Genomic DNA, 11306 nt, shown 5'->3' on the forward strand with positions numbered 1-11306 from the left:
ATGTGCACTAAAGGACATGCAACTGGTGGAGGTATATGTATAAAATTGCCAGTATTTGCCAGTTGTCTGTTTGCAAAAATGGCAATTTCACATGGTTAAACCTGATTACAAGAATGTTCATAGCAGCACTATTTGTATTAGCCAAAACCTGGAGTATCTCAATGGCAGATTATTGTGTATATATTGAATAAATGTTTCACCCAGTAACATGGGTAGATCTCACAAACATAGTGTTGAGTGAAAGAAGCCACACAGCTATATATAAAGCACAAAAACAAGCCAGGTGCGGTGGCCCACGCCTGTAATCCTAGCACTTTGAGAGGCCAAGGCAGGCAGGTTGCTGAGCTCAGGAGTTCAAGATCAGCCTGGGCAACATGGTGAAACCTGGACTCTACTAAAAATACAAAAAAATTAGCCAGGTATGGTGGTAGTCCCAGCTACTCGGGAGGCTGAGGCAGAAGAATTGCTTGAACCCAGGAGGTGGGGGTTGCAGTGAGCCGAGATTGAGATTGTGCCACTGCACTCCAGCCTGGGCGACAAAGTGAGACTCCGTCTCCAGGGGAAAAAAAAAACAGACTAAACGAATCTATCATGATAAACATGAGATTACCTTTGGGACTAGTCACTGAAGAGAGAATGGGAATGTTTTGGGATACTGGTTATCCTCTTTTTTTAAAAGCTCTGTATGCTAGTTAAACACGTGTGTGCACTTTGTAAAATTCATTAAGCTGCATGCTTGTGATTTGTGCACTTTTCTGTATTTGTTATACTTCAGTAAAAGATTACTTAAAAGTTTAATTCTTGGATGAGCATGGTGGCTCACGCCTCTAATCCTTGCACTTTGGGAGGCTAAGGTGGGAAAATTGCTTGAGACCAGGAGTTCGAGACCAGCCTGGGCAACATAGTGAGACACCGTCTCTACAGAAAAATTTAAAAATAGCCAGGTGTGGGCTGGGCATGGTGGCTCATACCTGTAATCCCAGCACTTTGGGAGACCAAGGCGGGCAGATCACGAGGTCAGGAGATCAAGACCATCCTGGCTGATATGGTGAAACCCCATCTCTATTAAAAATACAAAAAATTAGTCAGGCGTGGTGGCAGGCGCCTGTAGTCCCAGCTACTCAGGAGTCTGAGGCAGGAGAATGGCGTGAACCCGGGAGGTGGAGCTTGCAGTAAGCCAAGATTGCATCGCTGCACTCCAGCTTTGGTGATAAGAGCGATACTCCGTCTAAAAAAAAAAAAAAAAAACAGGTGTGGTAGCACATGCCTGTAGTCCTACCTACTTGGGAGGCTGAGGTGAGAGGATACCTAAACCCAGGATTTGAGGTTATAGTGCACTCTAGCCTGGGTGACAGAGTGAGACCCTGTTTCCAAAAATAAAAAGTAAAAAAGTTGTCTGGGGCTTGGTACAGTGGGTCACGCCTGTAATCCCAGCACTTTGGGAGGCCAAGGTGGGCGGATCATTTGAGGCCAGGGTTTGAGACCAACCTGGCCAACATGGTGAAACACCGTCTCTACTAAAAATACAAAAATTACCCAGGCATGATGGTGCTCGCCTGTAGTCCCAGCTACTCAGGAGGCTGAGGTGGGAGGATTGCTTGAGCTCAGGAGATGGAGGCTGTAGTGAACCGAGACTGAGCTACTGCACTCCAGCTTGGGTAATGGAGCAAGACCCTATCTCAAAAAAATAAAAATAAAATAAAATTAAAAAGTTGTCTTCAAATTATTTTGAATTAGATATGCATCAGATAAGGTTTGAATGTTTATTTAGTGACATAGTCTATTTAGTCCTCAAAGTCATTAATCACCTTATATACAGACTCTCGAGAAAAGGGCTGCTGATTCTTGAATGGATAATTTGGAGTAGGGAGCACGTGATGTATTTCTCTGACTGCTCCACCCGCAAATCTCAGGGATATTTTGTAAAGGAAAGATAATTGTCCTACTAATCTTCGTCTGGGAAAAGTTTTGGATTTTTTTCCTGCTTTTATGTTACATTTTTAAATTACTTTTTCCGTATTATACACAATTAAAATTATTAGGCAAATGATCAAAATAAAAGACCTCTCTCACAATTTGAGACCCAGAATCAGAAAACTTGGCTCATGCTCCAATGTTGCTACATATTTCCTATGTATCTCAGTTTATTTCCATAAGAATAGTTTTCTCTTTTGCAAGACAAAATTCAAAGTACCACTCTTACCAGGTTGTTGTGGAAATAAAATGATGTAAAATAAAAACTCTTATACAATGAGAGTCTCACTTTGACACAGAGTCTCACTCTGTCACCCAGGCTGGAGTGCAGTGACATCATATCAGCTTATTGCAACCTCTGCCTCCCAGGTTCAAGCGATTCTCCTGCCTCAGCCTCCCAAGTAGCTGGGACTACAGGAGCCTGCCACAATGCCCCAGCTAATTTTTGTATTTTTAGTAGAGACAGGATTTTACCATATTGGCCAGGCTGGTCTTGAACTCCTGACCTTGTGATCCGCCCGCCTTGGCCTCCCAAAGTGCTGGGATTACAGGCATGACCCACGGTTCCTGGGCAAGAGATATTGTTAATTGGCAAATTGATTCTATATATTAAAATGAGGTGTGATTGCCAGGTGCGGTGGCTTACGCCTGTAATCCCAGTACTTTGGAAGGCCGAGGTGGGTGCATCACCTGAGGTCGGGAGTTCGAGATCAGCCTGGCCAACATCGTGACTAAACATGTCTCTACTAAAAATACAAAAATCCCAGCACTTTGGGAGGCCGAGGCGGGCGGATCACAAGGTCAGGAGATCGAGACCACGGTGAAACCCCGTTTCTACTAAAAATACAAAAAATTAGCCAGGCGCGGTGGCGGGCGCCTGTAGTCCCAGCTACTTGGGAGGCTGAGGCCGGAGAATGGCGTGAACCCGGGAGGCGGAGCTTGCAGTGAGCCGAGATTGCGCCACTGCACTCCAGCCTGGGCGACAGAGCGAGACTCTGTCTCAAAAAAAATAAAATAAAATAAAATAAAATAAAATAAAATAAAATAAAATAAAAATACAAAAATAAGCCAGGCATGGTGGCGCATGCCTGCAATTCCAGCTACTCCCGGAGGTTCAGGCAGGAGAATTGCTTGAACCCAGGAGGCGGAGATTGCAGTGAGCTGAGATCATGCCATTGCACTACAGCCTGGACCCCAGAGCAAGACTTTGTCTTTAAAGAAAAAAAAAAAGGCCGGGCGCGGTGGCTCAAGCCTGTAATCCCAGCACTTTGGGAGGCCGAGACGGGCGGATCACGAGGTCAGGAGATCGAGACCATCCTGGCTAACACGGTGAAACCCCGTCTCTATTAAGAAATACAAAAAACTAGCCGGGCGAGGTGGCGGGCGCCTGTAGTCCCAGCTACTTGGGAGGCTGAGGCCGGAGAATGGCGTGAACCCGAGAGGCGGAGCTTGCAGTGAGCTGAGATCCGGCCACTGCACTCCAGCCTGGGCGACAGAGCGAGACTCCGTCTCAAAAAAAAAAAAAGTGTGATTGTCTAAGAGGAAAATACCCAGATGCTTGATAAGACAATCCTTTAGATGATTACTTTTAGGTATAACTAAAGAACTTTTGGATTTTGTGTTTTTATTTTTATTTACTTACTTATTTATTTATTTTTAATAGAAACAGAGTTTTGCCATGTTGCCCAGGCTGGTCTGGAACTCCTGGGATCAAGAGATCCTCCCTCCCTGGTCTCCCAAAGTGCTGAGATCACAGGTATGAGCCACCATGCGCAGTCAAACTTTTGTTTTTGTTTTTTTTTTTTTTTTTTGAGACGGAGTCTCGCTCTGTCGCCCAGGCTGGAGTGCAGTGGCCGGATCTCAGCTCACTGCAAGCTCCGCCTCCCGGGTTCACGCCATTCTCCTGCCTCAGCCTCCCGAGTAGCTGGGACTACAGGCGCCCGCCACCTCGCCCGGCTAGTTTTTTGTATTTTTTTTAGTAGAGACGAGGTTTCACCGTGTTAACCAGGATGGTCTCGATCTTCTGACCTCGTGATCCGACCGTCTCGGCCTCCCAAAGTGCTGGGATTACAGGCTTGAGCCACCGCGCCCGGCCAAACTTTTGTATTTTTAAACCCAGTTTTAAAATTCTAGTTCCATAAAGGAGCACCCCAGTGTTCAAATCCAATTTCCAACAGGTGTCACTCTAACCCCTTCAATTATAGTTGTGCCTAAACCTCTATAACTAACTTCTCATTTAGTGTTGCAGGTAATGATGTAAGATGCAAACAATTATCTTGGGTCTATTTAGGACCTCTTTTCTGGCTCTTCAGGTTTCACAAATGGATACTTCATCTCTCTGGATCTCTATTGGGTCATTGCATTTTCTTCAGAATGCAAACTCCTATAAACTCCTGGACTGCCTGTGTAATGGGGTCTCAACTCCACTCAGTTCACCACCATTGAAAACATTGTTACAAAATCCACATAACAAAAAATTCATAATTTTAGGATTCAATTCAGTGACATTTAGTACATTCACAATGTTGTGCAACTATCACCATTATCTAGTTCCAGATCTTTTTTTTTTTTTTTTTTTGAGACAGGGTCTCACTCAGTCGCCTAAGCTGGAGTACAGTGGCATGATCCACCTCCTGGGTACAAGTGATTCTCCTGCTTCAGCCACCCGAGTAGCTGGGATTATAGGCATGCGCTACCATGCCTTGCTAATTTTTGTGTTTTTAGTAGAGATGGGGTTTCACCACGTTGGCCAGGCTGGTCTCAAACTCCTGAGCTCAAGTGATCTGCCTGCCTCGGCCTCCTAAAGTGTTGGGATTACAGGTATGAGCCACCACGCCCAGCCCCAGTTCCAGAACATTTTTAATACCCTAAAAGGAAACCTCACCCATTACAGTCTCTCTCTAGTCCCTCTGCCCCCAACCCCACTCCCTCCAGCCCCTGGCAACCACTACTCTGCTTTCTGTCTCTACAGATTTGTCTGTTCTGGACATTTCATAAAACTGGATCAACCAAAAATTTTCAGGCCCAGCATTTGCTGGGCACCAAGGATACAAGGATGAATATGACAATCTGCTATTAACCAAATCACTGCTGACTGGGATAAAACAAGTTAAAAAAAAAACCATAGTCCAAGGTGATGATTATTGTAATGGAAATATGAACATTTTGGGAACATAGCTCAGGGGGACGAGGGCAAGCTGGAAGAAGTAAGATTTTTTTGAGGCGTCTCACTCTGTCGCCCGGGCTGGAATGCAGTGAAGTAATCTCAGCCCACTGCAACCTCCACCTCCCGTGTTCAAGTGATTCTCATGCCTCAACCTCTCAAGTAGCTGGGACTACAGGCAACCGCCACCATGCCCAGCTAATTTTTCTATTTTTAGTAGAGACAGGGTCTCGCAATGTTGGCCAGGCTGGTCTCGAACTTCTGACCTCAGGTGATCAGTCCACTTTGACCTCCCAAAGTGTTGAGATTACAGGCGTGAGCCACTGCACCTGGTCAAAAGTAAGACTTGAATTTAGGCATGGAGGCAGGAGTTTGTTCCACCAACCAATGGAGGCTGGGCTGGAGGATGGTGTAGAGGAGAGAGCTGGGGTAGGAGGGGGGGCAGCATGAGCGAGATACAATGGCATGGAGTTGGATAGCTCTGTGTTCAAAGGATGTGGACAGAGCACACACCAAGCACATGGCAGGGCCTTTGCCCTGGTTGTTCCCTTCCCCTAGGACACTCCTCTCTCAGATCGCTGCTGGTTGGCTTGACCCCTTCCTGCAGATCTTTGCTTAAATGTTACCCGCTCAGAGAGGACTTCCTTGATCTCTCTATCAAAATAACAACTTTCATTCCTCTCTATCCCCTCACTCTGTTCCTTTTCTTTATAGCACGTATCACTCTTGCACTATATTGTATATATGTATATTTGTTTCTCTGTTCATTTCCTGTCTCCCTAACTTGAAGGTAAGCTCCACAAAGGCAGCTATTTCCCCAGCTATGTGGCCATATCTCAGCACCCATAACGGTATCTGGCACATAGTAGGTGCCCCACAAATAATGAATGAATGAGCAAACCCTGAGGCAGTACTGCAGTGGGGAGTCCCTTTGAGATCTGAGTGGTTCCAGTTGCTGAAGACAAGGTGATATTAAACACAGGTCAACTCAATCACCTTATTTACTCTGCATGGCTGCTTGTCAGCTGTTTCACTTGCCTTCAAAAGGAATTATTGCTTTCCTTCAAAAAGGAAAATACTGGCCGGGCGCGGTGGCTCAAGCCTGTAATCCCAGCACTTTGGGAGGCCGAGACGGGCGGATCACGAGGTCAGGAGTTCGAGACCATCCTGGCTAACACGGTGAAACCCCGTCTCTACTAAAAAATACAAAAAACTAGCTGGGTGAGGTGGTGGGCGCCTGTAGTCCCGGCTACTCGGGAGGCTGAGGCAGGAGAATGGCGTAAAAACCCGGGAGGCGGAGCTTGCAGTGAGCTGAGATCCGGCCACTGCACACCAGCCTGGGCGACATAGCGAGACTCCGTCTCAAAAAAAAAAAAAAAAAAAAAGGAAAATACTTTGTGATCCCAAGTCCTCTCACTTTATTGATTATTATATTTTTACCGATCCTCATTTCTTTATTTATTTAGCAAACACTTGTTGAATCCCTGCTATGTGGCATGCAGGGATATAACAGAGAACACAACTGACCCAAGCCCTGTCCTCATGAAGTGTAGAAGTGTGACAGACCAGTAAACCAGCAAGCAATTACAGTAGAGTAGTAGAGTATAATGCTTGAAAATACAGTTTTTTTGTTTTAGTTTGTTTTGGTTTTTGAGACAGAGTCTCACTCTGTTGCCTAGGCTGGAGTGCAGTGGCATGACCTTGGCTCACTGCAACCTCTGCCTCCCAGGTTCAAGCGATTCTCCTGCCTCAGCCTCCCAAGTAGCTGGGATTACAGGCACACGCCACCATGCCCAGCTAATTTTCTTTGTATTTTTTTTTTTCAGTGGAGACCAGGTTTCACCATGTTGGCCAGGCTGATCTCGAACTCCTAGCCTCAGGTGATCTGCCTGCCTCAAACTCCCAAATTTCTGTGATTACAGGCATAAGCCACCATGCCTGGCTTGTTTTTTGTTTGTTTGTTTGTTTTTGTTTTTGAGACCCCCATCTCTACTAAAAACACAAAAATTAGCCGGGTGTGGTGGCGTGCGCCTGTAGTCCCAGCTACTTGGGAGGCGGAGGCAAGAGAATCACTTGAACCAGGGAGGCAGAGGTTGCAGTGAGCCAAGATCATGCCACTGCACTATAGCCTGGGCGACACAGCAAGACTCAGTCTCAAAAAAAAAAGGAAAGCAAAAATTGGGTATAAAGAGTTGTATGAAAAATGTGGTTCCAATCATATTTAAATATGCATAAAAGATCTGAAGGATATTCACAAAAATGTTCATGATGATCAGCAGCAGTATTATTAAAAAGCATAATGTTAGGGACAGGCACGGTGTCTTACGCCTATAATCCCAGCGCTTTGGGAGGCTGAGGCCGGCAGATCACTTGAGGCCAAGAATTTGAGACTAGCCTGACCAACATGGTAAAACCTCATCTCTACTAAAAATACAAAAATTAGCTGGGTGTGGTGGCACATGCCTGTAATCCCAGCTATTTGGGAGGCTGAGGCACGAGAATTGCTTGAACCTGGGAAGCGGAGGCTGCAGTGAACCAAGATCGTACCACTGCACTCCAGTCTGGGAGACAGACAGAGACTCTCTCTCTCTCAAAAAAAAAAAAAAAAAGAAAGAAACATAATGTTAGGTTGAACTTTATGACATTTCTATCGCCATTTTTGTAAGTTAATTTCATATGGTTCAACCTAATATATTGGTGAAAAGAGTCCGAGGCAAACTTGGATTCAAATCCCAGCTTCAGTATGCATGATTCAGTATACAACATCTCAGTTGTGTAACCCTGGACAAATGTACTTACCCTCTCTCTGAGCCACAGTAGTCTCATCTGTAAAATGGGCATAAACATAGTCTGTAACTCAGCGTTATGGCTAAAATTAAATGGAATAATGCAAGTAAGGGGTCTGGCACACTGCAATCCCAGAATAAATGGTGGCCATAATTGTGGGTGGTGGTTTTTTCTTTCTTTACTGTATTTTTCAAATTTCCTATAATATAGTTTTTTTTATTCTAAAGCTAATAAACATAATTATTTAATTTTTTTGTTTGTTTTTGTTTTTTGAGATGGAGTCTTGCTCTGTCACCTAGGTTGGAGTGCAGTGGCACAATCTCAGTTCACTGCCACCTCTACCTCCTGGGTTCAAGCAATTCTCCTGCCTCAGCCTCCGAAGTAGCTAGGATTACAGGCACCCACCACCATGCCTGGCTGATATTTGTATTTTTAGTAGAGATGGAGTTTCACTATGTTGGCCATGCTGGTCTTGAACTCCTAACCTCAGGTGATTTGCCCACCTCAGCTTCCCAAAGTGCTGGGATTACAGGCGTGAACCACCATGCCCAGGCAATTATTTAATTTTCAAAGGAATTGTGCTCTATTCCCTGAAGATCTTGAGTGGGGATCTTGAGGCTGTTCCTGGGAATGTGGTTGAGGGCTTTTTTCCAGCCCTGCTGTGGCTTGGCTTGGCTGGACAAAGACAGTGACCTGAGAACAGGGCTAGAAGTTTCTGCTTGATGGGACCCTGGGAGGTTTATTTACAAAGGACACTCTGTCCCACGGCCCAAACTGCTCCCTCACTCCAGCATCTGCTGTATTGATTGAACCCTTCAGAGAGGCTGCTTTGACCCATCCTGTCCCTCAAACCCTGGGTCACAGTGCTCAGTGTCCGCCTTGGTCATGACAGCCTTTGGCATGGTCCTCTTTACTTAGAAGCAGCTTCTGGGTCCTGAGCACAGAAGCTGAGCTCAATTTTCATAATGTCCAGTACCCAGGAGTGGGCTACAGAGTTTTGTTTTGTTTTGTTTTTGCGACAGTCTTGCTTTGTCGCGCAGGCTGGAGTGCAATGGTGCGATTGTGGCTCACTGCAACCTCTGCCTCCTGGACTCAAGCGATCGTTCCACCTCAGCCTTCTGAGTAGCTGGGACTACAGGCATGCGCCACCACAGCCAGCTAATTTTGGTAATTTTTGTAGAGACAGGGTTTCACCGTGTTGCCCAGACTGGGACTACAGTTTCTGTTTAGGATGATGCAAAAGTTTTGGAAATAAATAGTGGAGGAAATATAGGGTACAAACTTTCAGTTGTAAGAATTCTGGGGATCGGCCGGGCGCGGTGGCTCAAGCCTGTAATCCCAGCACTTTGGGAGGCCAGGACGGGCGGATCACGAGGTCAGGAGATGGAGACCATCCTGGCTAACCGGGTGAAACCCCGTCTCTACTAAAAGTACAAAAAAACTAGCCAGGCGTGGTGGCGGGCGCCTGCAGTCCCAGCTACTCGGGAGGCTGAGGCAGGAGAATGGCGTAAACCCGGGAGGCGGAGCTTGCAGTGAGCTGAGATCCGGCCACTGTACTCCAGCCCGGGCGACAAAGCGAGACTCCGTCTCAAAAAAAAAAAAAAAAAAAAAACAGAATTCTGGGGATCTAAGGTGCAGTACGGATGGTGACGGATGTGTTCATTAATGCGATTGTGGGAATCATTGCACAATGTGCACATATGTCAAGTCATGTACACATTGAATATATACAATCTTTTCTTTGTCAATTAAATATCTGTTAAAATAGTGGGGATAATTGCACAACATTGTGAATGTAATTGAATGCAATCGATGACATAGTATGTATACTTAGAAATGATGAAGATGGGTGGGGCATGGTGGCTCATGCCTGTAATCCCAAAGCTTCGGGAGACTGAGGTTGGAGGATTGTTTGAAGCCAGAAGTTGGAATCCAGCTTGGGCAACAAAGCAAGCCTCTATCTCTGTGAAAATAGAAAAATAAAAATTAGCCGGGTTTGGTGGTACGCTCCCATAGTCCCAGCTACTCAGGAGGCTGAAGCAGGAGGATCACTTGAGCCCAGGCATTCAAGGCTGCAGTGAGCTCTTATTGCACCACTGCACTCAAGTCTGAGTGACAAAGTGACACCCTTGTCCCTAAAGAAAAAAATGGTTAAAATGGCAACTTTTGTGTTAAGATTTTTTCACAATGTTTTAATTCATATTTTTCTTTCTTTTTTCTTTTCTTTCTTTTTTTTTTTTTTTTTTTTTTAGCAATCTTATTAACTGAACCACAATTTAAGTAAAAAAAGAAGAAAAAAAAAGTCCAGAATGCACTAAAAGGAGAAGGTTTCATGAAATCACCTGGGGCTGACTGAGCCACAGTAGGAGATCTGGATTTAGGCCCTGTTCTGCTTCTTATTTGGCTCCATGACCTTGGGTAACTTAACTCTTCTGAGGCTCAGCTTTCTCTTCTGCAAAGTGGCCTGATATGATGCTGCCCTCTGAGGGTGTCATGAAGCTCAAATATGATCAAAATGTGTGAAACTCTTTTGTAAAAAAAAAAAAACTCAGTAATTGGTCATTAGCATTGTCCTACCACCACCATCAAAGAGAAAAAAAAAAAAAAAGGGAAAAAAAATGAAAAAAAGGAAAAAAAAAGAAAAGAAAAGAAAGAAAGGAAAAGAAAAGAAAGCTTTATAAACAAACTACCAGAGTACATTGTGTTGCTCTGAGGATGCCTGAAATGCCACATTAAGGCTGTTCGATGGGAACCTCCAGAAATAAGGAAAGGAAGAGGAGAAACTAAAGGAATCTCTCAATCTCTGGCTCCTCACCATGAATGAGATATTATATTTTCTCTTGGATTAGCTATTTTTTTCTTTTTTTTTTTAATTTCTAAAATTCAACCAGAGCCTACTTAGAACTGGGTTGGCTTTTGTGGGACCTGCAGGGAGGTGGCAGTGAGACTTAAGGTGTCAGAGGAGCACAGACTGGGGAAGGCTGGGGTGCCGAGGAAGCACCCCCAACATCACAATTTTGCCCCAGTGTTGGGCAGAGGAGAAATGTCCTTAGCTTGTCTCCTCTTCCCCCTCTCTCCCTCTTTCCTCTGCCTTCATACCTTAAGTTGCCTTTCCCATCTTTCTCCTGGGAGTTTTATTTCTGTCCCTTTTTTCATCTAAAGCAACGGAAATGAATCATCTTTCAGCCTGTTTAATAAACAGCTCCATGCCCCCTGACCCCAGCTGACTCTCTCACTGGTTCCTCTGTGGCTGCTCCTGGGCTAGGCCTCACCCCCTCACAGGCAAGGCCCCCTCATGGCTGGCTATTCTTGGTAATGTTCTCCACCCTCCCTTCCCACTCAGTCCTGGCAGCTTGACCTCCTCCACCCCAGGGATGACGGG

This window comes from Macaca fascicularis, chromosome 16, assembly GCF_037993035.2.
Source record: "Macaca fascicularis isolate 582-1 chromosome 16, T2T-MFA8v1.1".
NCBI classification, from domain to species: domain Eukaryota; kingdom Metazoa; phylum Chordata; class Mammalia; order Primates; family Cercopithecidae; genus Macaca; species Macaca fascicularis.